The sequence below is a fragment of the Drosophila obscura genome, unplaced genomic scaffold (genome assembly GCF_018151105.1).
Source record: "Drosophila obscura isolate BZ-5 IFL unplaced genomic scaffold, ASM1815110v1 contig_1, whole genome shotgun sequence".
NCBI lineage: Eukaryota > Metazoa > Arthropoda > Insecta > Diptera > Drosophilidae > Drosophila > Drosophila obscura.
In genome coordinates this window covers 11,310,866-11,323,168 of record NW_024542679.1, presented here as the reverse complement: position 1 = coordinate 11,323,168, position 12,303 = coordinate 11,310,866, and the positions used below count along the sequence as shown (strand labels likewise).

The 12,303-nt window shown below is 40.6% G+C and overlaps 1 protein-coding gene across 1 annotated transcript in view; it reads left to right on the top strand.

The window, feature by feature from the left end:
• LOC111071229 (frizzled-2) overlaps nt 1-12,303 on the top strand; it is a 99,416-nt gene that overhangs the window by 28,927 nt on the left and 58,186 nt on the right. The window contains 1 exon segment of the mRNA XM_022362448.2: nt 8,373-8,399. The gene's annotated coding sequence lies outside the window, so the exon portion shown is untranslated.

Genomic DNA, 12,303 nt, shown 5'->3' with positions numbered 1-12,303 from the left:
TCTTGTCACCATTCTCCAGCACTTCTTGCCGCTGTGATTTCTGATTGAGAGTTTGTTCAGATTTTGATTTTAGTTTCCCCGATTGAGAGAGGCTTTGAGGCGCAAACAGAATGGTTGAGAAAACTTTTGCAGCGGATGCGAAACTTTGAGCATAAATTGCTTATCGCAGTAAGCATTTCCATTCCTTGAAGCAGAATACACGCGGGGTGGCCGCTGTAACAATAATTTTCATTTATGTGAATGCACGAAAAGTTTTTGCCCCCCCCTCCGCTGATTTTTCCCCATGACTGTGTGTAATCCAATTTTACCTAACAACAATTATGGAAAAAGGCCTAGCGCCCAAAATTATGTATTATAATTTATGTTAATTACTCAATTACATTTTGAGCCTACCTACCACACCACCCCCGCTGCCCTCAGTAGAGGCTAACACCCCCTCCCCAAGCTACTTGCCCCAATTATAAATTCCAAACACAAATGCGCCTCATTAATAAATATGAAAGCGTCAATGGAGGGTGTGAGGGCAAAACGACACTATCGGAGAATGGAGCGTGGAAGGAGTGTGGAGAATGGGGAGTGGGCTAGGTGTGGGCGTGCCACAAAGATTACGCAAGAAATCAATATGCAAAGAGGTTGCAAAAAGGGGTAGAAAGTGTCGCCGTACTCCAGAAACATCAGTAAGAACTCTTGACTCCCTGAACTGCTGCTGAAGTGCTCCTTAAATTTAAATAAATTACACAACGTTCGACTTTTTTCCACTTTTTTGTCGTAACATTTCATGGGGTTTCCCCCTGCCCACTAAAGCAAGGGGAGTTGCCTCTTCTGTTTGGGGGGAGGTTGACATACGAGTGGGTAATTTTTCAAGGGCAACTTCTCTCGAACTTCTCTCTTTTACTGCCTCTCTTCGAAAGGTAAAAACAAAGGGGAAGAATGTCAGCGAAGCCCTCTGCCTCTTGCTCTTTGACGGTGTGTGTGTGTGTGTGGGTGTTTTTTTTTGTTTTTTGGGGGGGGGGGAAGCAATTTCCTCGTACGTCCTGCTACTGGGTTCCATTTTCCATGCCACTGCCAGACCTCAGGGCAAGATTAATGAGTTTTTTTGACAGCGAAAAATTAGGCAAAATGTGATTTAAGGGTTGCTCCAGACCCCCGCCACACCCCTTTTACCAGACCAGGCGCCTAGTCGCCCAGCGCCCATTGCTGTGTGGTGTGGCCAGGAGATAAGCTTATGGGCCAGGAAAAGTAGGAAAATGTTTTGGGAAATTTGGGGAAAGGCAATTTATTTTATTTGCCAAAAGACGATAGTTATACGATGTGGAGCACGGCATTCAGGCAGTCAGGCATTCAGGCAGGCAGGGCATTCGGCAGGCACTACTATTTATTTGATGATGTATTTTTATTACAAAAGAATTTATTAGATCTCCGCAGCAAGGAAAAACAGATGTTGGCCAAAGCATTTTCTATTCACTTAAGTGTGGGCCTAGAGGTGTGGGAATATTTATGGTTTATTTGTTGTGGGGCGGCGGAAATATGAAGGAAAATATGCCTATAGCAAGGGAATTTTGATGGAAATTCAAGGTAGAAATATGATTATGATTATTACAGATATATAACCATTTAATGGTTAATCTTTTGATGCTAACCTGACTTAAACAGTACTTAAAATCAGGGACTTTATCCCCCGCTTGAATTTGCACTCTACCAACCCTCCTGCTGTTGATTTTGCAACCCTCGGACTCCAGTTATTTGCAAAAAAAAAAAAGACCGGAAAATTGCTTAATAATGCATACTAAGTGGAGTGGCCCGTTCCACCGGGCCTTTCCTTTTAAAGCACTGTGCGCGCCATGGAAAAACCATCAAAATTAACCCACAACGGTTGCCATTTTTCCTTCATTGAAGATGCTTTTCACACAACGCACTCTCCAGCAAGTACTTCCTGTCTCTCATTTCCGCTTTGAACAGCCGCTGACAGCTTAATGGCTAGGTCGACCCAACCGCCTGCTCAAACATTTAACAAAAAAAATGAAAATAAAAACGAGAAAAATGAACGGGAAATCTCTGTTTTTATTTGAATATAGCAAAGAAGATTCTTTATAATCATTGGATTTATGGGCAGGGGCCAATCTTTCTCCTCCCTCATCATCGCACATTTTCCTAGCACTTTTATGCAATCCGCCAAATGAAATTGTTTGTCAATGGTTAAATTTTTCATCAGCCAAATGAGTTTCCATGATTTGTTCACGATATAATAAGCGATATATTTATGCATTTATTTGACGATTGAAATGTGTGTGAGGAAAGGTGAAAGAGACAGCCAAAAGAAAGCATTTCCGACTCTATAAAAACGGGTAAATTATGTGGCCTGCACCATTCGGATAATTATTGTAGCCATAATTGAGTGCATCATTTTAGAATAATCACAGGGTATCTAGTGTCTATACCATTCCATTTTGACTGATTGATTGTGCAATTAATCAGAAACCCAACAAAAATGTTCAAAAATATAACTTGAAAATATTTAAAATTTTGTATTTAAAATTCCTCTACAAAAAACGCCTCTCCATCAGCGCCTATGCTCTATATATATACATATATGCTCAGACAGACTTACCCTATAACAGGGAGATACTATAGTCGGGCCATCGATTTATGGATACGTTGAGTGCTTTTTGGAGATCAAAGTGAAGGCAACAGGCAGGGGCACATATTGCAATCAATTTCTTGGTTTCGCTCGCTAATGAGCTAAATTTGATTTTATTGAGTTGTGCGATGGCATTGATTTTCGGGGTATATAATGCAATGCTGTTGGTGGAGTGACGCAAAGACTTCCTAGGGAGAGATGCTGAAATGTAATTGAAATGTAGAGAGGATGTTTCTCTCAAGAGTTAGCTGAAATGCTTGTTTCTCTAGGCTTATATTTGTTTTTCCTTCTGTAATATTTTCTTTTACATTATTTATGGGCATACATCTTAAATTTCACAGAATTTTCAGCATATATTTGTGATTTTATGGAGGATTCTTCCAGCTGTTTTTTCGATGGACGTTTTTTTTTGGAGGCATCTTGGAATATAAGGAAATGTTTTAGTCATTTTTGTTTGTTTGTTTTCCAAAGGTTTTAATGCCTAAATATCTAAATACCTAAGGCTATATTTTCTTGCCTTTTTCTCTGCTAAAATCTTTTCCAAAAATCCAATCTCTGTGACCTTGTTTAAGCGGTTTTCTTCTAGGGGTTTTTCCCCAGCAGCCCCTAAAATATAGGCTCGTAAACATTTCATTCCCCCAATTCGGAAACCTCTCTCTGTGTTCCCTTATAGTAGCTATATACGGGCATTCTCTGGGCAAATTAATAAATTAACTTCCTTGTGTCATAAATCATTTCTGTTCTGCAGAACATTTTGCGCCATTAAGCAACGTCGTTGGCTGCCTGCCTGACTGGCTGGCTGGTGTGGTTTCCCTCCTTTTTGCGGTGCTTTTTCACTTACCCTTAAACCAGAGAATGAAGAAATAGAGTGAGAATGAGGCAGATACTGAGACTGAGAAGGAGCCACTGGCACTGCCCAAGAAACCGCAGGGACCCCCCCTCACAGACCATCCCATCATCATCATCTTCCACATTCCATGGATTTCATCATGAAGGCCTCGCTCGTGGCATAATCAACGTGTTACAGCTGCTGGCTTCTCCATTTGGGGCCATAGGCCTACTTGGAAACCTGCCATGGAGCGCAGACCTACCCAAAAACCCTCCCCCATCCAATCATAATTTGTGCTTTACATAAATTAATGACCAACCCCCTTTTTGGGTGGAATGAAAGGAAGTCTGTTTTTGATTTCATTCCAAAAACAAAACAACAACAAAAATAATGATTTAGGAGAGGAAGCAAAAACACATTCTCTTAAAGGTGAAGAAGGATTGAACGACTTGGACTGTATAGACTTCACGGTACTACTTTCTCTTCCAGGGGTTACCCTGCGTACTAGCTTCCTCATTCATTGGGCGATCTTCTTGGTACTAACTTCCTGTTTCTGTTGGTTCCTCTGCTTCCCTAGATTCATACTGCGTTCCTCTTCAGTGGTTCCTGTTTTGAGTCCCTGCATTCGTCGGACTACTTCCTCCTCAATGCTTCTGTTTCTGGGTCTCTCTTATTTCCCACCCCCTCTACTGCTGCTCCTTCAGCTTCTGCTTCCTTCTGTTGCTCCTTTTGCTGCTCCCTTTGCTACTCCTTCAGCTGCTCCTTCTGTTATTTACACACTTCTTCATGTGTTTTATGGCATGTTCTTCTTTGGATTTTGCCGTATGGGGGCGAGGAGGCTGCTGCCTACCCGCTTCAAAGATTTATGAGTTTGTCCTTGGGGCTTATGTTTTCCTCCTCTTTTGGGGCTGGGCTTAAGCAGTTGTGTTTGCCTCTTAACTTTAATCATACTTGTATTAGTTTTCCGGTTCGGAAAATGTCTCAATATGAAAACCAAACTAATTTGTTACCCCCCCCCCAAACTGTTTGATATGCTCCGAATTGAGTCGTTTTCTTTTTGGGATCAAATCAATACAATGCGAGATTTTCACTGCCTTCTCCCCCCCCTGTTGTAATTGTCATAAACTTGTTCTCCCACCGACCCGTCAAAAATTAACGATCATAAAAATTAGACACAAAAATCATAATAAAAATGCATTCATAAACATGAAATACGATGATGATGCGGGGGTGCCATGTCCATGGGGTGCCATCTAAGGGTGAGCTATTAAAAGCGCATAAAAATAACTTTTTCCTCGGATTTTACGAGGTCTAAAGCCCCAGGCATAACCCCACAGAGAGCGAGCGAGCGACACAAAGAGAGGACTGACAGTGATACCCCCATCATCATCATCATCATCATCATCATGTGGTCTTTTCTGTCTGCCTTTGTGTGTGTGTGACAGCAGCAGCAGGGGGGGTTGCATGTTGGGACCCCTACTGCATTTGGTTGGGTTAATTAAATGACGCCAGTGTTTAGTTTTGTGACCGAACGACTGCTGCTTGCTGTTGCACACGCCGCACACGTGTTGGCAATTGTGTGGCATGGCAGGGAAAATGAATGCACTTTTTCTCGTCCCGCCCCCTCCTACTGCTCTATTGATGGCGCATGAAATGGTTTATGGATGGCATTGAATTAGATAGAGTCTCATAAATGGATTAGTCCAAAGCTTTTCCCTCATTTCGAATTCATATTTCATCATTTTGTCGGGTATTTTCACTTGAAGTGCTCCAAATCAGTCGATTCTATGTGTATGGGTTTGGCCATTGGTTTTCAGTTTTATAGAAGAGGATTATTAATAATTTTTGAATAAAATCAAAAGAGAATTTCACTAGCAGGCATAAAGTTTGAAATCCAAGTGTTCAAAGAGCCAAACGAGCGTTGTTTAGTTCCTTTGAGCTTTAATAATGATCCAAAGATTCGACAGGCTAATATATATGATATCATTATTTAGGATTCTGATTATAAAGTTTTTCTTTTATCTTCCAATCAGCAAATGTAATTGACTCAGCATCTTTATGCCAGCTATTACTTTTCCAACCACAAATACCATCAGTTACCATTATCAACTCGGATCTCACGGCCATAAAATAGCCCAAATGCTAGAGATCTGCATACATATCCATCACTTACTTAGAATTATAGGAAGTTTTCTGTGTATGTATCCCACCATCTCCAAGTTTGCCATTCCAATCCACCAATTAAAAAAAAGAAAACGAAATCCTTGAAATTTTCAACATTACTCACACGATTGGGAGCCAGCCACTCTTAGGCCTCTCTGCCTCGTGGCGACAGCTGTCAATCTGAGGCCCAACCCATAACCCAAGCCCAAAGCGAGCCCTCGAAGCCCCTTACTCCCACATCTTCACTCCTGCACTCCGCTACTGCTCAGGCAGTGTCCAGCCGTCATAATTGATGAATTTATGGCATTTCTGAGAAACGAAACGAACATGGGGCACATGGGGCATGAACCATGGAGGCATGAGGCCTCCTCCATCAATACAAAATGCTACTCGAATTATTCCGTCTTGTATTCCGTCTGTACACCGCGTTCAAATCTCTTTGTTTTACTTTGTTTCTGTGAGACTGAGGGGCAAACGTGCGAATTGCTCAATTCCTGGGCTGCCTTTTCCATTGACCGCAACCGAACAGAACTGAACAGAACCGAACCGAACCGACACACAGAGCAGAGAACAGAACATCCACTGAGCCGAGCCGAGCCGTTCCAGAACAAGAGAAATATGTGGTGTGTAAAACCGACAAAACTCATTTTCAAATTGTTCAACGACTACGTGACTTCCGCGAGAAATAATATCGAGAGCGTGTGGCTGTGCGGCGGAACCCTTTTCGGATGGCTTAGAAGTGCAATGAAAATGTGTGGAGAGGGGAGATGGGCATGGGGCTAGGCAGGAGAACTACTAATAAGGAAAAACGGTTAGCAAAAGTCGCCAGGCTTTAGGCATCAGTGATTCGTGATGATTCTGCTTTCTTTAAGCTAAGAATAATAATAGATTTTGTGAGCCGTTGAATAGTTATAAAAAAAGTCCTACAGATGTTTAAATTGTAATTTGGTTCCTTAAACTTTTCTTGAATCAATAAATCTTGAATTTTATCTACACTCAGAGAAAAAACTTTAATATATTAATATAAATTTGCATTCACTTGAAATTTGAAATTATACTGAACAAATTTGATTAAAATATTGATTAAATATGAGACGTATTAAATAGATAATAAATTGTATGTTTGAACCATAGCGAATGCTATTTAATTTGACTATGTCTGAATCTAAAAACCAAATATTTAATTTAAATATGTGTGTTCTTTGTGCTATGCAATTTTTCTCTGAGTGGTTGCTATCGGATTAATATTATATTTGCAATGCCGAGAGCGTCCGGAGGGACTATGTAGCTTTCTTTATATATCCTTCTCTCTCCAATATGGCTTAAAATTAAAGGATGAGTTTTCATATCCGGCATGTCTCTCTCTCTCTCTCTCTCTTCTTACTCCACTGTATCCCTATCATACACAGACATCAGACATAATGTTAATTGCATTTCATAATTGTACCTCCTACCCGCCAATCAATTAACTCTCGCACAAATCATTTCTGACGATAAACATCAACCTTCTGATCAGCAGGTAATATTTAACTGTCAGTTATTTATGCATTTTTAAATATTCAAATCGAATTGCCAATTGAACGAATCCCACATTCGCCATAAATGTTTATTGTTTTCAGATACTCTGACATTAAACGAAACGCATGTCTTTTAATTAAAAACAAGTTTTCGTTACGCTCCTTGATTGTACCTCTTGTTTTTTTTATTTTTTTGTGGAACAATCTCATTACCAGAGAGATGTGGGAGAGTGGAGTGAGAGACACGCTGCCCAGACGGCTGCAAAGTTGTCAACTTAAACAAGAAACAAAAAGAAGAAAAGAGTTTTCCAGTTGATCTTGAAGTTTTTTTCCGCCACGAGAGCATTTTTCCCAGTTGCTTCTTGTTGCTTATGCCAAACACGTGCTCTGCTGCCTTAAATTCCACAAGAGAAAAGCAGAGAAACTCATCCTTCACTCCTGCTTCTGTGGCGCCTGTGTTTTCCTTTAAAAAGCAAAAAACTTTTTTCATTCACTTGCAACTTTATGACTCTGCTCCGCCCCATTCCTCTCTAGTTTTCGTCACATTTTCAAGTGGACTGTGTGGCCATAAATCTTATGTTAATTTATGCTAAAACTAAAGACCAAAACAAATTTCTGTATAGCCAAATATTTTGTTACCAGTTTTTATGCCTTTTGTCGTTGTCGGTTGTGGCTCTCCAGAGCTGCTCCTCCTCCGCCCCACTCGACTCTTGACTCTCAACTCTGCCACTGCCACTGCCTTTCCTCTCTACCACTTTGGCTCTCCCTCTCTTTGCTTGTCATAAAGAAATTTTAATAATGTGCGGCGCCAAAAAGTTTTTTTGTTGTTGTAGTTTTTACGATCCGAAGCGACAACGGAGGGGGGAGTTTTGGGGTTATAAAAGTGTTAAATTCAAATGAGCATCGTGCCAAATGACTTTTCCCCCACCCCAGTCTGGGTGGTCAACAGGGCGTATGTGCGATATGTAATGCCATCAATAAGACATTCCAGGCATTCAGATTGCATAACGTGTGGCCGATTTAACAAATACCCTGTAATCAAAGAGAGTTATATCAAATTCTTACAGTCCCTAGATCTCAGCGACTTTAAAAAATAAAGCAAGCGGATTTTGTGTCCGTAATTGTGGGAGTTAATTTCAAATAATTCATATTCATATTCAATTTATTATTTATCTGTTTTGTCTTTCTTAAATAATAACAGAATGTTATTTCTCTTTAATTCCAGGCGTTTAACCAACACATATTTCAATCTGTAAGTAAACAAAAACACATATTTAAATACATTTGATGGCAAAAAATTTCTCGGTTAAACAAACATGGGAAAAAATGTATTTGTTTTAGTTGAGAATTGAGAACAAAAGTGAAATGTCAACAGATTTGTGAACCTATAATTTGTTTTGTTTGTTTTTTAATAAATTCATAATTTAGAGACATTTTTTGTCAACTTTGATGCAACAAAACTTTAAGTTAAAGCTACATGTGTGGAATGTTGAATAAAATTGATACATAAAGTGAAACAGAGCGCTTTCTGATGGCTTATTTATTGCCTTTAAATGGTATTCTATGGCTTTATATAAAAACAATTAAATGATACCTCCTCCATTCCCTTCATTGAATATCTTTCTTAAAATAACACATCTTTGAGTTTTATGGAAGCATCGGCTGGCTTGCTCTCTCTTTTGTGGGATATTCCCAGCGTTATGAGACTGACCCACAAATCAAGAAGCATTAGCCGTCTGTCTATCTGTCAATCCCCCACCAATCGAAAAAGGCATTCAACTATGTAGATCTCTCGCATACATCAAAATATATACATACTCGTCTCCCATTCGCCCCTCTGGCTTTGGGGCTTTGCATTTTCTCTCTTACCATTTTAATGATGCGCATAAAATCCACAAAATCATTTACACAAATTAAAAGTTAACTCAGGCATAAAATTACCAACTTAACACCCGCTGTAAAGGTGGTGGGAGAGACCTGACCAGTCTTTGGGCCACTTTCAGTCGGAGTCTGGCTATATCTCTGCCCTCTTCCCTTGTGCTCCCCTTCCGTCTGTTGTCTGCACAACAACTTGGCTCTACATTTTCCCCCCATCTTTTTACCCTCTTTTTGCATTTTTCTTTTCATTAAAATTTGCTGCTCTACACCTTTTGGCTTTCATATTTCCCTCCCGTTTTCCTGAGGTAAACCTGTCTCTGTCTTCTGCCACATGCCACCTGACAACCGTGTCCATCGTTTTATGTAATTTGCAAATTTTCTAATTGTCGCTGGAAATTTTAGCCTTTGGCCAACACTTTGTGTGGCAGGTTGGCTGAGGAGAGCGACGTCCGGCCCCGGGAATCGGAAACGGGTCGTTGCCTCTCCTTCTTCTGGCCATAGGGGGGTGGTCGGTCTTATGGGTGTGTTCTGTGTGGCATAAACTGGGTCAACTCGACGCAAAACTCAATTTAATTGAAGGTGTTCATTTCAATCCGTTTGCGTTACCGGTACGTTCTCCTACTTCAGCACTCGACTTTAATTGCAATTAAGTTACAGTTACAGTTTCAGTTTCAATTTTTTGTTATTATACGAAATTTTTGTGGCTGCGTTTTTGAGTCCAAGGCCTCGCACGCCTCTCACAGCTAGTGCAAGAAAATCCAATTTATGCATAGAGCTCTTCAACAACCGGAGATTTATGGTTTTTTTTCGAGTGCACTTTCGTATGTGTATGTTTGTAATGAATTTTGCAACATATCATTATGGCATAACCAGAAAAAAAGAGTACGAAAGAGAACCGAAAAACGCATTAACTTTTTTTAGCTACCAGTTTGCAGAAACTGCTTAAAATCGATGTATCATTATAGCCAGAATAAAAAAAGTAAGTTGAAGTTAGGCTATTTGAACACCGTGCTTGCAAACAAAAGTGAACCTCAAGCAATGCAATTTTGAGATATATTTTTACGATATTATTATTGAATAGTATATCTTTTGAATTTGCAAACATTTCATTATTGATACCCTGTGTACAATATAACAGAGATTTAAGTGTAGTGTTTTCCAGATCCCAGACATACCTTCAAAACGTCCATCTTGATACTTTTACAATCTTTAGTAGATAGTTTTTGTGCTTCATTCTCATTCCAGGGCATCACTCAATCGACTAACTTCTGGCCACATGCTCTTTCTGGTTATTTATTTATTGGGCTGACATTCATCCCGCCCCATAAATAATTCACAATTCATTGACATATTTTTATGAATATAACTTCCGATCGTTAAACATGGGGCATAAAAAAAGAGTGAAAAAAAACGGTATATGTGTGAGGAGGGACAGCGCATCAAATGATACTATCAGCATCTGTCTGCCCCTTGAATCCCTCGTTTAAAATCCCTGCCCCGCCCCGACCCCACCACCTATCTGTAGGGGGTGCAGAGAGCCATTAAAACAACATGAACGCATAATTTAATTTATATTTTTTCAAGCGTGTTCTCTCGCTCTCGACTCTGGGGCGGCGACACTTCATTGTTGCAGAGATGAACAAACAGGGAGGGAGGCCCCCATATACTCTTGTGCCCCATTCCCATTGCCATCCTCCGCTTCAGATCCCTGGCTCATCGTCAACCTTTTCGGAAATATAATCACAGCATAAAAATCAATTCCGAATGCGTGTGTGCAGAGAGCAAACAGACAGACAGACAGACAGACAGAGTTGCGGACCAGAGACCCCTCTATATGCTCTGTGGCCCCCATCCACGATTCATTCCATGCCACCGCACAAAAATGTCACACATTTGTTCAACATTCGCGAGTCTGCAAACGGGTTGCTCCCCACCAACCCAAGGCCCCTTCATTTTCACCAAAAATATGATGAAAAAAAATGCCTCGTGTCGTCCTCTGGATCCTCCAGGAGACATCAGCTAAATAAACAGACTGCGGATGGGGGAAAATCAGCATGCAAATAAAAATACGTGTAGGAAACGCACTGGGAGAGCGCTAACGATGGGAAGAGAGAAGTGTTCTACATGAAAATTAATATTTTACTGCTAAGCCACACTGGGAAAGGGCGGAAGTAGTTTAAAAAGGATCTAAACTTCAGCATGATCTTTCATGTCTAACCTCTCTAGCCTCATAACCCCATTAAACTCTATTTTTTAGAGGGTATTTGGCGAAAAGAAAAGAAATTGTCGCACGAATATCATAAATAGCTGAGAAAAACGAAGTCAGCGACTGGCAGGAGCCAAGTTGGGGAGCCGCTTTGGGCTCCAACTCCTGCTTGAGGCGCAAATAGGCTGTCAGCCATATACCAAATATCCCCCCACCCCCTTACCTAGGCCCGCCACATGCCAGCTTCCTACACAGCCACATGCCCCCTGCCCCCTGCCCGTTCTATTCTAAAGACCCAGATGTGGGTGTAGGCGCATTAATATGGCCAGAAAAAAAGAGAAGAGCGAAGCAAGAAAATGTGAAATACTTTTTTGTGATTTATGGGAATGTGTGAAGGAGCCCCAGAGATTTGCTATAAATGTGTACCGCACTTCTCTTGCCGCCACCGCTGTTTCCCGCTCTGGCCCTCCTGTCCACCACTTTCCCGTGACATTGGGACACACACAAAAATGTTTTACAAGCAATTTTCCAGCTGGTTTTTATGTGTATGTGTGTTTGTGCATTCGTTTAACTATTTTGGGGTCATAAAATATGACAACGACCCAGGGCTCCATTTCCATGATCCTCCTCCTGCCTGCCTCTTGCCGAATCTATAAGCCAAATTGTTTTTGGCCCCATCGACAGTTTATGGCCACGTGTTGTTGGCGCAGCTTCAAGTATGTTGTGTCCTTGTGGCTTGTCTCAGTTTCTCTGTCAGTTCTTTATAACTTTTTTCTCCAGTCCATATTCTGACGGGCTTTCTAAATTTTCTAGTTTGGTTAAAGTCTTTTAAAATCGAAAATCAAACTTTTGTACCCTAGGAGCTGTGTTTATTCTTGATCTGCATAAAGCAAAAGAGTCAATTGAGCACATGTGGGCTTATTCTATCTTTCATTTTTAAACCAAAGGATTAAAAATACCATACATTGTTCCTCACTCTCTCTTTTTATTGTTAGCTCTCTCCCAGTGAGTTTCATAAACGTCAATCTTGCATCAGAAAAATGTATCTGGAAGAGAATTTAAAGCTTCGTTT